Consider the following 21746-nt stretch of genomic DNA (forward strand, 5'->3'; position numbering starts at 1 on the left):
TATGCAGAAAATTCCAAAATAGCACTTTTCCACATACGCTCATAATCAAATATCACAAAGTAAAAGAGAAAATGAACATAAAAATAAAATACAAAATGTTTGACAAGGACATGAAATATATAAAAATCAGAACAGTAATATAAAATAGTTCAATCCTAAAGACATATGTCAAGGAACATGACATCCAAACAAAACACTCATATTTATCAGTTATTCTTGGTAACATTATATTGAGTTATTAGATTATGTAAGAAGTATTTCCTCCCATTATTTTTATGCATTACTGTTACTGTTCTATAATTTCGAACACCATATAGCTACTTGCATGGACGTCCGCAGGATTTTTTCCAGGGAGGGGCAAGCAAGGTATTTTTTTTCCAGGGGGGGCATAGGACACATATTTTCCTCCAAAATAGTGATGCCCTCTCAAAAAACACTATTTCAGTCTGAAATTATCATGTTTCTTCAACGAATTTATAATAATTAACATAAATTACTGTGATTGAAATAAAACAATGTGTGAAATATATAATTTTTAGGTACACATTCATTTTCCATGGGGGCCGTGGCCCCCCTTGCCCCCCCCCCTTCCGGACGCCCATGGCTACTTGGGTTCTTAGGCCCAATTTCAGAAGAATATTCAAAATATTATCTATAAAGTTGATTTCAAGATTATTTCTCCTATCTGATAATGGCCTGAGGTCAGTGATGTGCGTCTACGCGTAAACAACAATAGTCTACATTCTACACGTAGACTATTTTATACACGTAGATTACGGAATCTATGTAAACAACATGGCGAAAGATGATAAATTAGCAAAGGGCGCCGTGGAAGTAAAACAAAATTATACCTCGTATCAGTTGCTGATGTGTGAAAGTAACTTTTCATACGCTTCCTTCCAAATTCGAACAATTTCTCACCTAGGAAGAAACCTAATATAGGAAATATTCTAGTGTTTTATGGGGAAAAGACCACTCTTGCCTCACGACTGCCATCTGTTGTTCTTGTTTGCATACTATTTATCTTCTTGCAAAGTTGATGGTAGAAGGGAAGATAAATTTTGTTGTAAATAGGATTCTTTTCATTTCGTTAGGAACCAATATAGTTTAAAATGTCACTTTAATTTCATGAAACCCTTGAAAATTAATTTTAATGCACTTGAGATTGTCTACGTAGTCTACGTAAACTACAACCCAATGTAATCTACGCGTAGATTACGTGTAGACAACGCATGTAGACGTAAACTTATAGTCTACGGCACATCACTGCCTGAGGTTCAATCTATGTAATATATTTTCATGATCATAATAGAAACGAACTAATTTAAATTAAAAAAAATAAATCGAACTAATGTTTTCTGTTTTGTGATTCATAAATATAATTTCTTGTGCTACAAAACAAGTCTACAATAATTTTTCGACGTTTTCATTTGCTGTGATGAAAATATATATTAATTTCAGTATAATAGAGGAAGATTTTAATAGGTCAGGAATATTTTCATTTTGCCAAAATCGAGCAAATATCTACGCTTAAATTGCGTTGAAAGGCCTCCTGCTTCTCGCAGGCAGTTATAGTTCACCCTGACAGGTTAAGATGGACCACTTCAGTGAGGGCGCCACATGCGCTCTAAGCCTCTTACTCCCAGCTGATATACTAGGCTCTGTGATTTGTAATCCGACCACGTATCAACCGTGCAGGGTCCAGCAAATTTGCAAGGCTTCAGCGACTTTATCAAGGAAAACAGTTTGAATAATAAAAGCTTTCGTCATTTGTCCGAGTGATATATTCCCCCGCTTCTCAGTCGGGATGAAGGAAAAATATTGCGGGATTGATATATGGGATAAAATGGGATAACCCGTATCCGAGATAAGCAAATGCAGTGCCGAAGAATATTTAAATGAGAGAAATTCGTCTCCCTCGAGTAGAATCAAAACGGATGTTGTCGATTTAATTGGGTACTTGTATAATTTTACAATTAAAACAGGTCTTGCCCTGGCAGTATTTGTTGATAGATACTTTTTAGCACTATAGCCCTGCAATTGTTAATATGCCTATATATATTATGTGTCAAACCAGACCTTGCATGGCTCTTTGTATGTTGGGAACTCTCACTGTGGGCTTATTTATATTCTCAAAGCAGAACGTGAATTATACTTAAGCGTATCTAGTTCACACTCATTGCCGTTGCATTCGCCCTGTTATTCCACGTCGCCAGGTTGTTCGCTACGAAGATGATGAATGATGAACTGTACATGTGACAATGAGATCTGTGACTAAAACTGCTGCAAAATCTTCCATTAGACCATGCAAACTTTTAAAATTATTTGGTTTCCACGCATTACCTACCACGGGAGCCATCAGAATTTTTTGTAGGGGGTGAAGCCATTCATAAAACTTAATAGAAATAACAATAACAGTTATTTTCATGTTTATGATTATTTTTATACAATAACAACTATAAAACAAATAATGTTATTCCTATTATTATATCCTTGGACGGAGAGACTTTTCTACCCAGATGACTGAATACAGGCCCGTAGCTGCAGGGGGGCAACTGCCCCCCCTGAGAGCCTGCTTTGCCCCCCTGTGAAAAATACAGAACATATTCCTACCTAGAATTCTCACTAATCTTTACAATTATATCCTCTATTACTCTAGCAACATAACAAAAACACTTATTGATTTTGTGATTTATTAAGTTGTGTGGGATTCCGATTAATGTCGTACTAGGATTAGGGGGAGAAAATCCCTTCCTCATTCAGACTTCGGGAAATGATTTTGTAATTTTCAGTATCTAGAACAGTTGTGACATTTTGAGAAGTCTTGTATGAAAGGTGCCTAATGTGTTTGGATGTTTCTCTTGGATGTGTTGCTATGAAGTTTGAACTGCTTAATCTTTAGTTTCCAAAGTCTACCTATTGGTAATAGTGATTCATGTGGTAGAGAGAGGGAGTGGATATTTGATTTTTGTTACTTAGCGTTGCCTTTCTGCCACTTCGAGCTAATCGTGACAATGAGTGATGACGTGAAATTCATGAAGAGACACTCACAAACAGTGCTGCAACACAACAGGGAGCAGAGGCATTATCCCCCCCCCCCAATTTTGGTCGGAAGTCTAATCTATGGGGAGGGGGGCAAACATTGAAGTAAAGAAACATGACTAGCAGAATCTAAGAATAGCAGTACAAATGGGTACTCAGCACAACTGTTTTGCATTATATTTTTACATTTCATACAGTTAGTGCACAGTAATTCTGTTTTGTTACTAACTTTCACGCATTGTTCAAGAGAATGATTTAAAACTTAGGACGAAATTTTAGTCATAATGTTGTGACCTTCTTTCATATAACTCAAATTTTTGGAATTATGAAAACTGTGGCTGCACAATTTAATTTCGTATTTATGGTAGAATATGTAACATAATCTAAGGTATTTTACATTCAAATTTTTCATACTTCTTCCACTGGTTATTCTCCTACTAGCTACCAACTAAATGAACTTTTATCCCCCTGTTATTAAGAATAAAAATGACAAACTTCCGGATCTTTTGTAACTTAAAAATTAGGATACCAATATTTCCAGGAGGGTCCCCGCCCCCTCCAGACGTTCATGTTACTTACATCTCAAACCTCAATAAAAATGTTATTTCGTTTACTTAATTACTTTTACTCGGCCGAAGTTTCAATTAATTCTGTTACTTAAAGGTGGTAGTTCATGGAGGGATTGATTCATATACGTTTCTTGACCACTTCCCATGGGGATTATGTCAATCCTCTTACTGCTTCGAACAATACCAATTCAATTAGATATCCCTTTGATTGCTGTCTGTCTATCCATCGCCATAGATTTTTTCGTCTGGTTTCGGCTAGAGATATGTTACTATCACATATTAAACCATGCTTGATTTTCGTCCCCTTATTTATGAATGTAGACTGTTATATGACTTGAACTATCCATCAACTACAACTATATCAGTGCTATGTCTATGATACTGTAAACCTGGAGAAACTTCTGTGAACCTAAACACATTGTTACATAAACACACCTCTGTTATCCACTGTTTCCTTTATCGGAGAAACCAAATGACAAATTGGAAAAACAATATATACACCTTAGGCTGTTTATCGCCACATTTCATAGTGCAATTTATCATAACACTAGAACTAATAATTTTTTTTCATGATTCCGTTATTAAATATCTGAAGGATTACAGGATGATAGATAGAATAAGCATTATTAATTTACCTCGTGGAGCAACAGCCCTTGAGGGCCAAGGCCTACTTACCGACTGCCGGCCTCACTCCCACATACCTCAGCAGAGGTGGGCGATCATCCAACCAGTTACGGGGTGACGTCTGATCAGCACGACGAACCCTTAGTCGTTGTGGTAGGTTTCCATGACCAGAACTATTAATTAAATAAATTAAGAATTATTCATGTCTTCCTCTATGCCCAAACACATAACCTTCTGTAATCCATTTTCATAAGCAAAGTTGTTTCACACTTCAGTTCATTCTATCAAAAGTTTTTCTATCGACAGAATGAATAGTAGGCCTATTTGTGGAACGACCTCCCAATTCTATCAAAAACAATTTATATTCCGTAAAAATAAAATCTGTAAAATTTTCTAAATGCCAAGGGAAACAACATTCAGGAAACACAACATAAAGTTATTTTTTGTATTGTGTTACAATTTTCAAGTAATGAAGATTTATTGTATTTTTAAATGAAAATTATTTCCTTTATATTTCTTATTCAGTGGCCGCGGTGGCTCAGTCGGTAACGCGTCTGACTACCATGCTCAAGGTCCCGGGTTCGATCCCCGGCCGGTTCAAATCCGGGAACTTTTCTAACGGTAAAAGCGGCCCCGGCGCCCACCCAGCGTCGAATAACATGGGTACCTGGGGGAAACCCTGGGGGGTAAAGGCGGTCAGGGGCGTGATGCTGATCACATCACCCCCACTCACGACCGGATCAAGAAAGTGTGGGGCGTTACCCCCACACCCCCTATACGCCTTCATGGCGTGGTGCTATGCACAGGGGAACACTTTACCTTTTTTTTTTTTTTATATTTCTTATAAAATTATGTAAAAAAAGGCATATCTAACTGATTGTAGCAAGAAATTAACTTATGCGCCTGTAATGAGAAGCGAACAAGGAATCACTTGATTACAAGGCGATATTAAAAGACCTAAGAGGGATGGGGACAAAATAAATAACCTATTGAAGATATGTTTCAATATGGAATCACATATCATCAAATTTAGTAAATTGCAACCGAAAGTTGAATCCATCACTTGGGAAAATACATCACAGAAACAAAAGTTGCAATTTAAATTGTAGCCATAAAATCAGTACCTAATCAATTAATAGAGTTTATTGTTCACGTAACATGGTTTTCTTGAAAGTAGAATACTAAAAATATCGTTACTTTCAACAGCACGAATACTTTGTAAGATGTTTTTACATTTCTTTACTCCGTCTAAGATTTCTTCAACTACTTAGAATTACTTCCTGCAACGAATGTCCCTTCCTATACATTGATCTTACCAGAACCCTCAACATTTGCATACTCGTATTCGATATTTATTTAAGCATAGTGTTTCTTGTCACGTGTGACTATACTATCTTCTCCCACGTCAGTCTGAGACATCCAGAAAAACAATTCAATTGGTGCTTCCTTCGCAGTCAGCTTTGTCCGCATTTCTTCTCAACACTTCCAGACTTTCTTCTCCTTCTTCCATCAGAGCAAGACTCGGGAGTGGCACTATCACTAGATCAACTGTCACAAACCGGAATCAAGCTGTCGATTAAAGGCATCTTTTGTGTCAGCTTCCCTTTGATACTTTCCGAGATAGATGCTACAAATAGCATACGTGATTGTCTGGCAGGAGAGAGGTTCCATATTCTCTTCGTCGACAAACATCCAGTTTTTTTTTCTTCAAGAGGTTATCATGGAAATGACTCCAGATATTTCTTTGGATGGTGGTTTGGGGTAACTGTCATCTTCTTGCTGAACCTGTACGTTTCCAGCACTGGTTTTCGTAGGCGTCAAACGATAACGTGTGGAAATCTTCCAGACGTCGTCAGGTATGATGTTAAAGACCTGATTAATAATAGTATGTTTGTCACTGCTGTACGATGTAGAGAGGTATCGACCGAGCCACAAGGTTTTGTCATGGTAATTAGATCTTATCTGTTGCAGGTCAAGAAAAAAATGGGACTCCTCCTTTATGCTTGTACATTTTTTGATTCATGATTTAAATTAAAAATCATGCTTTTTGAACGAGGATATTAGTTTCCATAATGTGAACAACTTATTTTGTCCTAAGAAACTACTTTTCTTGACTGAAAGATAATTGTTGTATACATCAGACATTTTCTGCACGCACAAATTTAAGTATATACTTTATTTCGAACATGACTGGGCCCAAAGAGTGTCATTTCAATAGAAATGTTCATTTGATACATTTTACGTTTTCTCCTTTTTGTAACCAACCAAGTTATTTTCACACGAGTACCAAGAAAAGAAAACTGTAGATGTATTTCAGAAACATAATTTCGCACAAAGATATGACGACGTATATCTCAGACTATTTTGCATTTTTAGTGTCAAAGTATAGATGAACATATCTATTACGAACTTCTGAAGTGTGTGTAGTCATTTTAAATTCACTATCTACAAGTGAATTGAAATGTAGTATCTGAAAATTTCTTACAGGTTAGAAAAGGCTGTCCAGAATCATTTTGTACGTAACAATAGTCATTTTGTAAATTTCCAGACAAAAATACCCAAAGAAAATGAAACTTCATTTTCGATTTAGGTAATTTTTCAGATATTTGAAAATTCATGTTAGAAAGATTTAGTATTTGCACTTTGTTACTTTTGTTAGTTAGTTTTGTAAACTGAATCACTTGCTCTAATCACTTGGAGATATTTAAGTTTTCTTATTTCTATCAAGTCATGTAACAAAATGCCGGAACATTCTCACAGGCGTTCGAATCTGCAACGGGTATGTCCGTTATATAACTTCTGGCATATAAAAAAATATTGTATTACTGTTTCACAACACACAGTTTTACATAATGTATACTCACGCTTGTGTGTATAGTTCTTAGGCAGCATGTATGATTGTAATTGTAACTACATAAAGTAAAATAAACAAACATGTTTTTATACCGATGCAGTGCATAAGTATATTGTCTAAAATTCTATTTAGAATAGTTACTGAAAATAGTATATGATGTAGGTTCACCTTCTCAAAAGTAGTGGGTAATAATGGCAGCAAAACTGGGATCTATGTGGTGCATTAAGAATTTTCAGCACAGAGGGGAATCCAATCCAAAGGCTGATATTATTCTTTTTACAACTATCAAAAACCTATTACTGATGCAAAAACATACTCAGTCCAACATTTGATATAACGGAGAAATTTGAAAGAAACACAAATGACAGTATATGAAATAAGTTAAACATGGAAAAGAAAATAATATAACAAAAGACACGAAATATTAAAGTTTATTTCTAATGAACTAATAATTCACATCCAACAAAAAATGCCTCCCCGATGGCGTATTGGTAACGCCGTCGTCTTGTAATCAAGGATTCCCGCGTTCGATTCCCGGTGTAGGCTTATATAGTGGTTCGGATTCCACTTTAAACTGTAGGTGAATTCCGATTAGCCTATCTGTGCATAAAGTGGACTTAAAACAACAACAACAACATGTTCCATTTTATCAAACAATCTCAGAACAAAGTCATTTTCTTCTTGTATTGTAATTAATGTTTACGTTTCTTGTTTTGTTGCAGATCATGTCAAGGAATAAGTCTAAAACTACGTGACAGAGGGTGCCAATGGAAACGTGGATTAAAGTTCTAGTCGTCAATACTACGGGGAACATCGAAGTTTGAGTCTCTATCTTTCAGCCACAATCGTAAGTGTAAAAAATATGTTCTTATATATGCAGATATAAGCAAACAACTATATAAGCTTAGTTTTTCTAAATAAAAATCTCGAATGCGGTTAGATCCTTCTTTGATTTTTTTTTCAAAATAAATTGATACACCGCTAATATTAAGAGGATATTTGATTGATTCGTTATAATAAGACTGGCAAGATTTTCCATGTGTGTGTGAGCTAAGCTGAAAACTCATGTGTTCAAATCAGTCGCTTCTATTATGTGGTGTAATTCTAAACTTATCACAAAGAAGTAAAATAATATATATAATGTGATCACAAACTAGTGAAAATAGGAAAATACACATCTAAAGCGGAACAAAAGAAAAAAAGAGGGGAACCCCCAAAATATGCCCTCCTCCACCCACATAAGTATGCGCTTATGCCCTGGTACCTGAAATTAACCTAGTTCCGCTAATTTTTTTTACGGATTCTCCCGCTTTTCTTTGATTTATCCTTTAATTTCCTTTCTTTGTTTACAGTAATTCACTGTGGCATTGGCATGAATGCCCCAGTGTGAAGAACCAAATTTGTTCGGGTTTCCTGAACAAAGTTGGTTTTACAGCATTCTACAAGGAGGTTAGTAAGTTTAGAATAAAAGTTAGTAAGAGTAGGAGGTAAATGTAACATTAATAATATTTATGAATACAGATACAAAATTACATCAGTGTGTAAGTGGTTGGGTAATATTTTGTTAGTGTTGTGTGCATTAGTGTTTATGAATGAGATGAGGGGTAGTCATTAACACGATTCTATGAATGTTAAGCAGGGTCTATTACACAGCCCTGCATTTTTGGAAAAAAATATTGGATGATTTCAAATCAATATTTATATTTACAGACACACATGCGCGCGCTCACACACACACACATGTATATCTATATAGGTGGGTTTCATGTGACATCAGGATGCGCACTTCCGCCACGTTTGTGGCAAATTTTATTTGCAAGGGAATATCCACCACATTATATCTGCACAAATTGCATGTTTGTTTTAAATCACGAATGCTTGTGTCAGTATCCTCACCCGCTCGCTTGAATTCTGTATGCTTACAAGAACTGGTCGTGCCTCCCCGATGGCGCAGTGGTAGCGTTGTCGCCTTGTAATCAAGGGGTTCCGGGTTCGATAGTGGTTCGGATCCCACTTCAAACAGTAGGTCCAGTGCATGAAGTGGACTTAAAACACCAACTCAATCAATCAATCAAATAATTGGTCGCAATCATGGCTGATCGAAGCCACAATTCAACAGTTTGTGATGTAGGTGAAACCAGTAGCGTACGCAGGATTTCATCAAGGGGGGTGTTATTTCGAAAACTTTCTACAAATTCACATTACCATTGTTTTATTATACTTTATTTAATTAATAATAATAATAATAAATTAATTAATAATTATTATAATTAATGAATTAATTTAATTACTACTAATAATTATTACTAATGCAGCTGCTATTTATGAAAAAATAGAACAAAATTACATTTCTTTTGTTTCTTTGTTACAAAATAATTGTCTAGTCAACGGTTATTTGTATATGATAAGTCAGACATTTTAAGTGTGAAGAAAATCCATAAAAACAAGCTAATATATTAAATTTATTGAAATAATCGAAATATGAAACTCATTCAAGGAGCCGCGCTGGTCTTGTCTTAGTCTGACAACTTCGTGGGATATCCGGGTTCGATTCCCGGAATTGGTTGGAATTTATCCAGCCTTGTCTCCGCACCCAGCCTCATAGCAATGGGTACCTGAGAGCAACCCTGGGGGATGAAGGCAGCCGGAGCATGGTGCTGATCACATCACCTGCAAAATAGTTCGAGATCGAGAATCTTTGGGGCCCACCACACCACTACGTGTGACTTCATGGCACGGTGCTATATGCACGGGGGAATTTACATTACCTTTACCTATGGAACTCGCCCAGGATGATGATGAAGCGCGAGAATACATGTTGCTAAATTCCACTAAGTCTATGTTTTCCTTGAAAAGTAAGTTTATAGACATTCCAACACATTTATCACTTCTAGGTGATTCACAAAGCACTTCTTCAACATTATTTAATGATGTGGATGTAGACTCAGCATCACCTGAGAGTTCACAAGGGGATGTGAAATCAGTACCGGGAAGAACGTTTGCAATAAGGTCGGCACAATGCGACGAAGGAAGGAATTTTCACAATTCTCGAGAGAGTCACTGCGCGACTTTTTGCAAAAAAAAATTGCAAAATTGAACTTTGCGGCCGCTTAGATTGTGTTTGGAATGTTGTGTTTTTCTTTATGCTGCATGGGAATAATAATTCAAATTATTATTATTATTATTATTATTAATAATAATAATATTACTGTCGCAGATCTTTGACTGTGATAAATTAGCCATTTTTATTTTTTTTCTACAGCATTTTCCATAATATTTCAAAAGCTCAAGGGGGGGGTTTAAACCCGGTAACCCCCCCTTGCGTACGCCACTGGGTGAAACACACCTATACACATGTAAGGTACTACGCATCTGCTTACTCATGACTTGAAAGCATGGATTATCGTTAAGATTGTAGTTATTTGTGTTTAGCGCTGAAAAATAATTGTAGCCACAAGAAATATTTTCAATATTTTTAAAAATAAAATGAAAATGCAATGAAAAGCTGAAATAACTTGATCTTATCGGAAATATAGGCTACCTCCCGGTAAAATATGTCGTTGCGCTGTTATTTTCACTGATAGCCTTGTGTGGTTTCTCCTAAACTTTGATTAATTTGTCCTCTCTCAACCCATTGAATGGAACCATGTTGACCATTTCTTTCGGCAGAAAGGTTTGGAGGACATAAATATCCTACCCAGGGGATTAGGACATTGTGGTGTAGCGGCTATAATAGCTATTGCCCATGTCGGGAATGATGTAAATGAGGATGAGTGCCACATCTAGAATGTAAGAAGGGTTATATTCTGTAGAAACCCACGCGTTTATGTTATCTTAGTTCTTAGGAAGAAAAAGTTAACGTTGAACGTCCTTAATGTCAGTTGCGAACAGGTATTTCCCTGCATTACAAATTATAACTCTATATCAGAGAAATTCTTTTGTACGTCAGAATTTTAAAGATTATGATTCTTCTTAGAAACTTGAAGTTACACATTAGAAATATTTTCTAGAACTATGGAAGAGGGAAGTATTAAAGAGTACCTTGCGAATGCTCATGAAATAGTTAATCTTCCGATTAAATAATTTATCAATAAATAAAAAATATACTCTTGAAAATTTTGGTGGAATAAATAACTACGTTTCTTCAAGTAGTATTACTGTAGAACAATTCTCACACACAAATTGCTAAAAATGTTCCGCCTTTTTATTATATAATAATAAAAATGATTATTGTGTAATAATATTATAATTATAATCAGTGATTGATTGATTTATTTGGTTTATTTTACTTTGCATTTCTGCCACTTTTGGCTAATCCCGATGATGATGATGAGTGATGATATGATTTATAATCAGTATAAGCAGACTTTACACTATAAAAGTAATGAAAAAGTACAGCAATTTCAATATAACATGATTTTAGAACATTATAAAAGGTTCTGAAGTACGAAACGGAAAATAAAGAACAACACGAGATCCAAATGCGATGAATATAAATTGAATAATTCTGCATCACTCATCTCTGCTATTACACACCACTTCACATTGGGAAAGAGTTGTAGCATTTCGAGTAAAAGTTCTTCTCAGCTCTTTTGTGAATTCACTTCTTTTAACTGTCTTGATTAGCCAAATTCAACTCAATTCACGCATTAATTTTACTGAATATTTATTGTTTTCCCTTTGAAGAGAAAAAAAAAACGTTGAAGGGAATTGAAAATTGTGACCTTGCGTACGACAATTGTGACTAATTGCCAGTCTTTCATGCAGCGAATGTGACTAATCACTGCATGTTTAGTAAACAATGGGACGCTACTGAGTTAAAGTCTGACCCCCCTCCCAACTCTTTCAATAAAAATTGCAAATCCGACTCTTTTATTTCGAAACTTCATCGTATGATTTATCACCGGCGCATCCATTCCACTACTGGTTGCACCGTAATACATTTTAGAAAGCATTGAGCATATGGGAATAAATTACGAAGTGCGTTTTGGATTAGTCTCACGTTGAAGTGAGATCCGCAGGAGGCCGAAGGTTTTGTGCGCTGGAAACCCAGCCATTGTGATTGAACATAAGGGATGATACACGCACATATCAGACACTGGAGAAAATCGGAACCCGGTAGCTGGAACAGTCTCTGCCTGAAAAGGAGCCATGATTTATACAGTCCCACAATTCAGACGGCAAGACTGAATAAAAAGAGCTAGGGCGCACAGGTGTAGACGCAGCAAGGCTGTATTGTTTGCACCTGCATTCCTGCGTGGTAACTAAACATGGTATCATTACATCTTTTCTTACTTAGCTCACAGCCAACCTCACCTATTGAACTCTTGCCAGTGGATAAACATTAGGTGCATTACAGCGAATAGATTGTTGAGTACTTCTGCAGCACATTGTTGATTTCGGAACCTATAAAACTATATATCCTGTTAGCAGGTGTAATTCATACATGGGAGTGGAGCGAATGCAAGAAGTTACTTTTCAGGTCCCGCTGCAGGCTATCCATCTTTCAAGCTAATATTTTACAACGTTGCCAGAAGCAATAAAGTGTTTCTTTAACTGAATTCCTTCTAAAGTAATAAATCCCACTGTAATGTGAGGTTGCCTTGTTGCATTTAGTTAAGTGAAATGGTAATGTAACTTCAACTATAATTGACAACTTGGGTCTTTAAAATGTCCATGTATGTAGTTAAACTGATCAAGCCTTAACCGTAAGGAAGAGAGCTAAGGAAACGAAAACTTTGGATATGTAGACATCGTATCTTTCTTTCGCTATTGTGTTACGCACACAATTTATATAATTTTAAACGAAATACGTGCATTCGTATATTTCTATATTTAACTTAACGTTAACATACAATAAAATGAACGACTAGTTACAATAACAAACAATAATATAAAATTTGAAATTATGGTCTATTTAGCCAATGGCTGCATGCTTAAACGGTGTAGGGCCACGCTAAGAACCAGTCTCCATTCACAGCGCAGAACGATTATTTGGACAAAATCCTGTTTCCCTGCTGGCTGCTTCGGAGGAGGAGGGATTCTAAGGTTGCCGCTTGTTGCCCAAACAGAAGGGCAGCGGTAGGCCTAATTGCTCTTTGACCGCAAGTTCCTTCGTAGGTAAAAGCTGCAACAGCGAGAGACTGCTATCGTTCTCCGTGCTGGCTGTTATCGTAGCGGTACTTTCCCTATATAACAGGAGTCCAGGGTTAAAATCCCGGCCGAGGCATGTCTGTTCTTTGTGAGTGTCCCTTCATCAATTTCATCATATCATCACTCATCACGAGTAGAGTGCATTCAGCGAGTTAAAATATTTAGTCTTGAAGTCTATGTAATTCGCTGGTATTCCACAGACAAATTTCATAGCTGCTTGAAATGCTACATAAGATTATTATAAAACACAAAGAAGCAAATGGGAGTCACACTCGGGTGGTCAATGTTCAAGTAGCTCAGTGCAAGCATTTCCATTTCTTTCTGCAAGTGCTCAATGAGTAGATGCGGCGTAGTTCCAGGAAGCACATCGCATACAACTCCTTAAATGTTTGTATTGACTGATTGAAACTAATGTGTTGATTGATTTGGTTTATTTTTAGCTTTTCTGTCACTCTTGGCTAATCGCGAAGAGCATGAGTAATGAAATTGATGAAAGAACACTCACAAAGAACACCCATGTCCAGACAGGAATTCGATACCTGAACCCCTGGCGTCTTAGCGCGCTGTGATAACCACTCCGCCACGGAGATCGGCGGAACTAAGCGTTGTAGACAGAGGGGGACAAGGTAGTAAACGTCTCTCCTGGTCGATCAATCCGCCTCCCAAGAAAACAAGAATAATTCGATAAATAAAGGTATTATTTTAGCGTAAATATGAATTTCTGTGGAGTATTTAGGCGTACACTAAATGTGATATCCTGCAGCAAATGTCTTTCTTCTATTTTTGTACTCGAAATATTAAAACAAAATAACAATGAAAGATGACATTGTCGTCCTCGTCTTATAATCAAGGGGTCCCGGGTTCGATACCCGCTGGAGGCACATGGCACAGTTGTTCGGATCCCACTTTAAACTGTAGGTTCAGTCCCGATTAGTATTTCTGTGCATAAAAGTGGACTTAAAACAATAATTCAGTTCCATTCAACATGACATTGTATAGAGTTACCTTCAAGGACCGCATTTAACCTGAATAATTTCTTGAAAATTCTTCGTTTTGTAGGGCATTGCAAAAACTATGCCCATCTCTCTCGGAATTAAGCTTAAGTGAATTTTTACAATTAATGTTTTTCTGGTGCCGTCACTGGTTGTAGCCTATTGGAAAGTACTGAGAAACCAGTTGTTTCAACAGAGTAACGATAAGTTATTTCTCCAAAGTAACATAAACCACCTATTTCTGCAAATTGTACCAAGAATAAATCTTCAAACTTACTTGCAGTGGTTTTGATTCCACTTTATGCAGAAGATTTAGGCCCAGATCATAGAATGGGCTAACATTAAAATTCGCCATTTTTTTTCAAAGTAAGTCGTAACTTTTTTTTTAAACCAGCAACAAACACGACGCTCGCCTCCAATGAATTATCGCAGTCTCACCTGCTTCTATCTCACCCAATGACACAGCAGGCTAAGCGGGAGGAATTGTTGATTTACATTTCCTGCACATTTAGCAAGATTAATGGTTATCGCCCACGCTGCAGGTCGATTTCACACTGCACCCTTGAGCTACGAGTGTTCTGAACTCCTTGGTTTATCGCCTCAGTGTTTTCCTATGCGGCTTTTCTTCCAACATGGCGCACCATAGCAACCAGATATTCCGTAAGGACAACACACAATATGCAGAATACATAAACGTACGATGGATTTTCTTTTCGCAGGGGGCTGGAATTGTAAAGGTAGCTTCACCTCTAGGAAGGGGGTGGGGGATACACAATTAAATATTTCGTAATTATACAATTTTGAAGTAATCGCGCTCATTTGGGACTTTGCATTGGAATTTTCAAACAAGAAAGATGTAACATTATACCCAATTCGAAATATTTTGATAGGGGTTCAATTACTGTTTTATTTTATTTTAAATTATAATTGTATATGAAAAGGAGTTTTATTTACCATTTCGGTTTCCCCGTTGTTTACTGCTTTCATTTGAAAAGTTCGATTTTTTCGAAATTTCGGTTAGGGGCTGTAGCCCCATCAGCTCCCCCCTGCGTACGCCAGTGGCATAATACTGTGTTTACTTTCCTCAGGCGAACTTCAATCCTCCAAGCTGTTTGTCATCCATGTTGGGTGATGATAACAGTGTTTTACTAATGTTTTTAGCTTCTTGAGAAGAGCGGGACTGTTCCTGAGGAAGTTGTAGTCCTTTTTAATGTCTGTTGTGTATGTCCTGCTTAGATCTCTTTACAACCTTACACTTTTAACCTTTCACAAGGGACTCTTCACACCTGTTTTAGTTAAGAGGTTTTCCTCGTGTACTTTGAAGGGTGCAAAACGGCCATATGTACCGATGCACCCAAAATTTTTAATCATTCTTGAGATTAGTATATGGCATAACAATTAACACGAAATTGATTGATTCATTCGGTTTATTTTACTTGGCTTTCCTGTCACTTTTGGCTAATCGCGAATTTGAGGATGGGTGGTGATGTGATGAAATTGATGAAGGGACACTTACAAAGAACGCCCAGGCTGGAACTCGAACCTGTGACGCCTCTTGTCCCTGTTCTGTGCATAAACAAACTCATGCCATTCCATAATAACGGTATAATATTCCGGTAGTAGATTTTTATCGCACGTGCGAAGTGTTTGAAAGCACTGAATGCGAAGATCAATAAAATATGAGAAAAACTTTCACATGGTTCTCATTAGGGTATATTTCATATTTGAAGCATTTGTCGTCCTTATACAAATGCAATATAGGTTTCCATGAATGACATTTATTTCCACGTTTGAATATGGATGCCAATTCTAAAATACAGCAAACATTTTTCCCAAGGATGTAAATTATTCCTGTGCGAAGTAGAGCGTTAAGGAGTCTTAGATTCTGCTCACACAGAGAGTAAGTGTGCAGCATTGACAATCGTTAGAACGATTCTAAGAAAATAAATCCATGACAGATAACATTATTTTGGCTTGAACGATCACATATGTATTAATATTTTATTTGGTCAAAACAACACTGCAGTTGATTTGGTATAACCACGAATTTAATAATAACCGTACGTCATGCCTAGTGGACAAAAGCATTAAAATATTGTATTAACTGTTATTATACTTTCCATTATTTGCATTCCTTGCACTGTTTATATCCTAACTGGATTTTTGAAACAATATAACAGTATAATTGTATCCATCAGCGTAGACTTCTCGCTATTGAGTTGTCCGTCTGTGAGGTGTGAATAACTTGTTTCCGGTGGAAAGTTGATAGCAACAGAATGTACAGAAGACATTAGAAGAGGAATTGTTATGGCTATCATGAAGGATATATCTGATTGACTGATTTGTATTTCATAGGCACTTCAGCACTATTTTGCCCGTCACGTAATACGGGGATAACCCCTTAACTAAAACAAAATTGAGGACAGGCCCCTAACCAAAAAATAAAATGTCTGTTAAAAATTTCCTTTCTGAATTTTTAAAACTAGAACTTATACTAAAATCATCTTCCCTATGTTAATAGCTGAGGCCTTAAAAGGGTATTCAGCACAAACAAAGGACAGAGGACAACACAGAGACCTACAGAGGCCAGAGCCTCGTTGGTCTGCAAGAAACAGTTACTGGTGTGTACTACGTTGAAGTGCGTTGACGTTTGAGTGACTTACCAGATGATCTGCCTCCTCACTTTTTGACCCTGCACTATGGCCTCTTAATGCTAAGCCTTTACAACCTCTTCCTAGCAATTTTGCACCCCAGTTTTGTCACCCAATCGCCGCCACTGATAGTAGGTGTAATAGGCAAGATTATATGGCATAACTATACCTACCTACTCCTAATAAATCTCATCCCTATTGCCTACATCCTGTTCATTATTCATCACGTCTCAGAAGCATTTTGTATTGTTTCATAATATTTATACATGATACATGTAAGAGATATTTGTAGATATATTTGATTTTTAAATGTATACGATTTATCTTTTATTAAAATCAGGTTATCCAGTACTTTGTTACAGTGGCGGCCGGCGATTGGGTGCCAAAACTGGAGAGCAAGGAAGCTTACATTCTCTGCGGGGGCAAAAAGTGGGGGCTTGAGGTTGGTGTTTTAAGTCCACTTTATGCACAGTAAGGCTAATCGGGGCTGCACATACAGTTTAAAGTGGGATCCAAATCACTATGTGCCTCCACCGGGGGATAATTCCCCACGCCCCCCTCCGCCACTGCTTTCTTACTTGTTTCTACCTTTTGAGAGATCAATTTGTTGGATACGAATTAGCCTAATTTCTATCTAGTTTTGCAATATGAAACAAAGTTGCATTTTGTGCTAATAATAACTCATTATTTTGAAAGTAGCCTAGTTAATTTCGTGTGTAATAGTAAATTTGAAAAACATAATTTAATTAACACAAAGAAAAATCTAATTATGCATTACATGGGAATAGTTTTATGAATAGCTATCAAATGTTACAGTACGTCTCCATAAGCTTGTTATAAACACAATTCTATAGTTATTTAGAACCTTGTCATTTATTGTATTCCTTCCTCGTCATTTTTGCAGCACGAGACGATAAATAATATAACAATTAATAAGGAAATAATAACAATAATAATAGCTGAAACATGATTCGACACTGGTTAATTTACATTTGGCGGAAACTTCTTATTTAAAATAATATTTATGACCCTCTGCATGCGATTATGAATTCAGTGTGCTGCAATGAACAGTACGTGTAGAGAACTGCTATTCGTGTAGAATGGCTATATCTTTATCTCCTTCCTTGGTTTTGTTTACGTCGTGATCCCATGCATATTTCATTAAGCAGGCTATCTCGGGTGCTCTAATCTGCCATTTCTGTTGCATGACAATGCTACTCCGCACTGGAACAAATCGTTTACTCACAGTAGCGATGCAAATACTGTATTGCAACTGAAATAACACGGAAATCTAGGGACATTTGCAAGCTTCTGTTTGTTTCTGTAGTTATATAATTCTTACAAACGTGACGAAATTATACGAATATATTTATGTGCGATGCATTGTAAGTCAATCTTGACTCCAAGGCACGCGGGACGGACTTAGCAATTCATATTTTGGGCAATAAGTTTGAGCACGAGATCGTACAGTCTATAAATAATACAGGAGCGAAAAAGAGCATTGTTGTCTGGCAATTGTTGGGAGTAATTAATTGCACATACCCATGCAGGATCATGGAAAGCCTGGGGGTTGTTTAACGTCACAGGTCTTCAACCTGGAACCAGGGTTGCCAGGACTAACCAGCACAATATCTTATAACTTATGTAGGTGCAAAATTCCCTTTCTTAAATATTTCCCTTCGTAACTGAAAATTGCAGTTGCAAAACACTTCATCTATTATTATTATTATTATATTATTATTATTACTATTGATCCCTTAGGAAACGCCAATAGGGAAAAAATGAAATCACCAAATTAAATTAAAACAAAGAGGGGATGACAAAAGAAAATTGCATTTGATTCTTCCAAGGCCAAATTCAGAAATAGTTAGGCCTATAGTCCATTTTGTGGAATAACGAAAGGAAAAATATCTTTCAGAATTCAGAACAGCTTGAATCTAATACATGGTTCAATTGTTCTCTAATTTCGCTGCAATTTAGATAATTTTCATAAAATTTATATTTTGCTTTTTTTAAACTGAATTTCTTTGCTCTTAGGGAAATTTCTCTTCATGTGGCAACACTGTCTGAGACAGACGAATTTTAATTTACAAGGTGGTCATTAAGTCCTTCACCAAATTCAAATATTAATGACTAAAAATTAGCATAATAATAAGTTGAATTTGAATGTTTCAGTGGGGTGTCCGTCATTTATGCGAGATGTTGTAACAGATTATAGCGACAGGTTAAATCTAGAAGAGGAACCCTAACTTCTTGCGAAATTCTGGACGCGCTACTGTACATTTGTACACTAAAATCTTACACTAACAATAATGTTATAATTTGCGATTTTAAAGGTTGGTACATACTCTTTTCTGATATTTTTTTGAAATGCTGTATTTTTTGGGGATTAGCTCTTTTTGGCACTGGGTTAAAAACTACATCGAATCGAAGTTACCAGGTTTGAATCCCGGTCTGTCATGGGTATTCTCTATTCTCTATGAGTGTCCTTTATCAATTTCAAATAACCATCACTCAACCTCGTCGCTGCGAGTAGCTCAAAGTTGAAGAAATACTAAGACGTAAATTAAAAAAATATATATACGGATGATAATAGTTTTCATTGAGGCCGAAATTTAAGGGATATATAAATACTTTAAAATTGTGCTTGAATATATTCAGCTTATGCAATATCCCGATTATAATTTTTTGTAAAATTGTTGTTCACTTCCCCATACCGTTCGTACACATCTTTCCAATAACGGTTTTCATATTTTAACAACTCAGTGTGTTGTTTGCTATGAAAGAATACCCACCCAATCCTATGGTTATCTAGGACGAGAGATAATATGGATATCCATGATGAGATATCCCGTGAATATCCAGAACTGGATATCCCATGGACGTCTAATGGATATCCACAATATCCATGGATCTGATCTAGACATTGTGGATATCTTATGGATATCCCTTGGAGATTTGTGCTGTATGCACCGGGATTCGGACCCTGGAACACGCTTGACTACACACCCGGCTGGCTACCTTCTACATAAATTTGTAGAAAAACTTACAAATTTCAATAAGTAAATATTTCGTGCATTCAGATAACTGCATTCAGATACGTGGAGTTACACAATATCTTCAAGTTTCGAACTTTAGACCCTGAAAATCATTTAAACAAGGCACTTAATTTATGGGCTAGACTATAAAATAATTTTATGCTGAAGTCAAGTTAGGAAAGCTTGTATACAAGCATATGCGTCAGCATATTTTCGCCTTCTTACAAATCCAGTGCGTCTCCTTTAGAAACCCAAGGTTTTCAGTTGTCATGTCTTCTGTTCTTTAGTGGGAGAATAACACAATCGACTCTGAATTATTATACTTGCCCCGCATAAAGCTTCCCTATGAGCTCATCCATTACATTCCGATTCTGAACTTCAGAGTTTACGCGCCAGTGGTTACGGAGACTAACCTTGAAAACCTGAAGAAAAAAATGTATTGAATAATACAAGGTGTTTATAATTTATTAACCACATAAATGCCTATATTACAGTTAACCGAATGTCGTCTCGGTTGTCGAATCGCTTGAGTGGTTGAGCCACGGTCTCGGAATCGAAAGTTCCAGGTTCGAGTCCAGAATTTTCCTTCCTGTGTGTCTAATATTTAATGTAATCATCATCAATTCCCATCGTCAAGATGTGAATTAAGAAATTCATATCACATAGAGGAAAAATTGCTTGGAATAACCGTCGAATATTTTTCGTTAACCAAACATTTGCTTAAATAAGCTACAAACAAATTATTGTTTATCAGTAACAAATAACAAATTCATTTAGTAATCGTGTAAATTGGTTTAGATATGCCAAATAATTTGAACAAAATTACTAAATTCAGCAATGGTTTCCAATTTGTTTATTTATGATTGCGACATTTCAAGAGTAAAAATAATTAATTAATTTTCGGACAGTTAATCCAGTAAATGCAATCAATGAAAATAGCAAAAAAAAGTGACAAGCTATATTTGTCCTTTCTAGGTGGTCGAGTAATATTTAATTTTTTTTTGTTGACATGTTCTCGAGATAATCGTGACCAATTAATACCTAGACTTGGTTAGAAAAATGCTAAAGTTTTCGCCAGGGTATAACATCGCCTTAACACATTCGTTTTTTTTCTATGTAAAATATAAATTCCAAGAAATTACTTTCTTTGCTGTGTTTGTTTTTTTGTGTGTTTTCGGTCAATTTTCTTCATCATTAGGTTAATCGAGAAAATGAGTGTGCAAAGTGGTGATAGATGAAACTGATAAAGGCGCAAACAGAAAGAAACAACCATCACGCCGAGGCTTGAACTTGATCTGCCCCCTGGTTCTGCAGTTTTTGAAAAAAAAAAATGATTATCAATAGGTTATAGCAATGATACTACTATTTTTACCACTATAATATTATTGATTACCCCTCCCCCCTTTGTTCCTTCCCAATCTCGCGTATGACCAGCTAGGCATTACCTATTTCTGTCATTTGAAAGAGCAACTCTACAAATAACGTTTTATCAGGTTAACATCGAATTTTGCATAATGACGTGGAAATACAACGCAATAAGTGTACAATAATGTAGATTCAGTAAGAACACATGATTTTCCAAAGAAAATGTTGGTCTGCAATTTGTATGTGTGTAAAAGAAGTGTTGCAATTGAGTTACCAGCAACAGCGTTATGCGGAAAAGCATCAATCGTTCCGGAACATGAGTGCCTGAAGGGGAAGCGAGGGGAGCTGTTCCCCTCCTCCCGAAAAATCAATTTCAAAATGAAACAGTCCGGTGAAAATACCTTGCTTGCCTTTTCTCCTGAAGAAAGTCATGCGGATGTCCTTGTCCCGGGAATCGA

General features: G+C 36.4%; 1 protein-coding gene across 1 annotated transcript in view; it reads left to right on the forward strand.

The window, feature by feature from the left end:
- LOC145978919 (uncharacterized) overlaps positions 1–21746 on the forward strand; it is a 123220-nt gene that overhangs the window by 52308 nt on the left and 49166 nt on the right. Inside the window, exon 2 of the mRNA XM_083111893.1 lies at positions 7812–7936. The gene's annotated coding sequence lies outside the window, so the exon portion shown is untranslated. The remainder of the gene's footprint in view (positions 1–7811; positions 7937–21746) is intronic.

This window comes from Lepisma saccharinum, chromosome 25 (genome assembly GCF_977018435.1).
Source record: "Lepisma saccharinum chromosome 25, izLepSacc3.1, whole genome shotgun sequence".
Classification (NCBI taxonomy): domain Eukaryota; kingdom Metazoa; phylum Arthropoda; class Insecta; order Zygentoma; family Lepismatidae; genus Lepisma; species Lepisma saccharinum.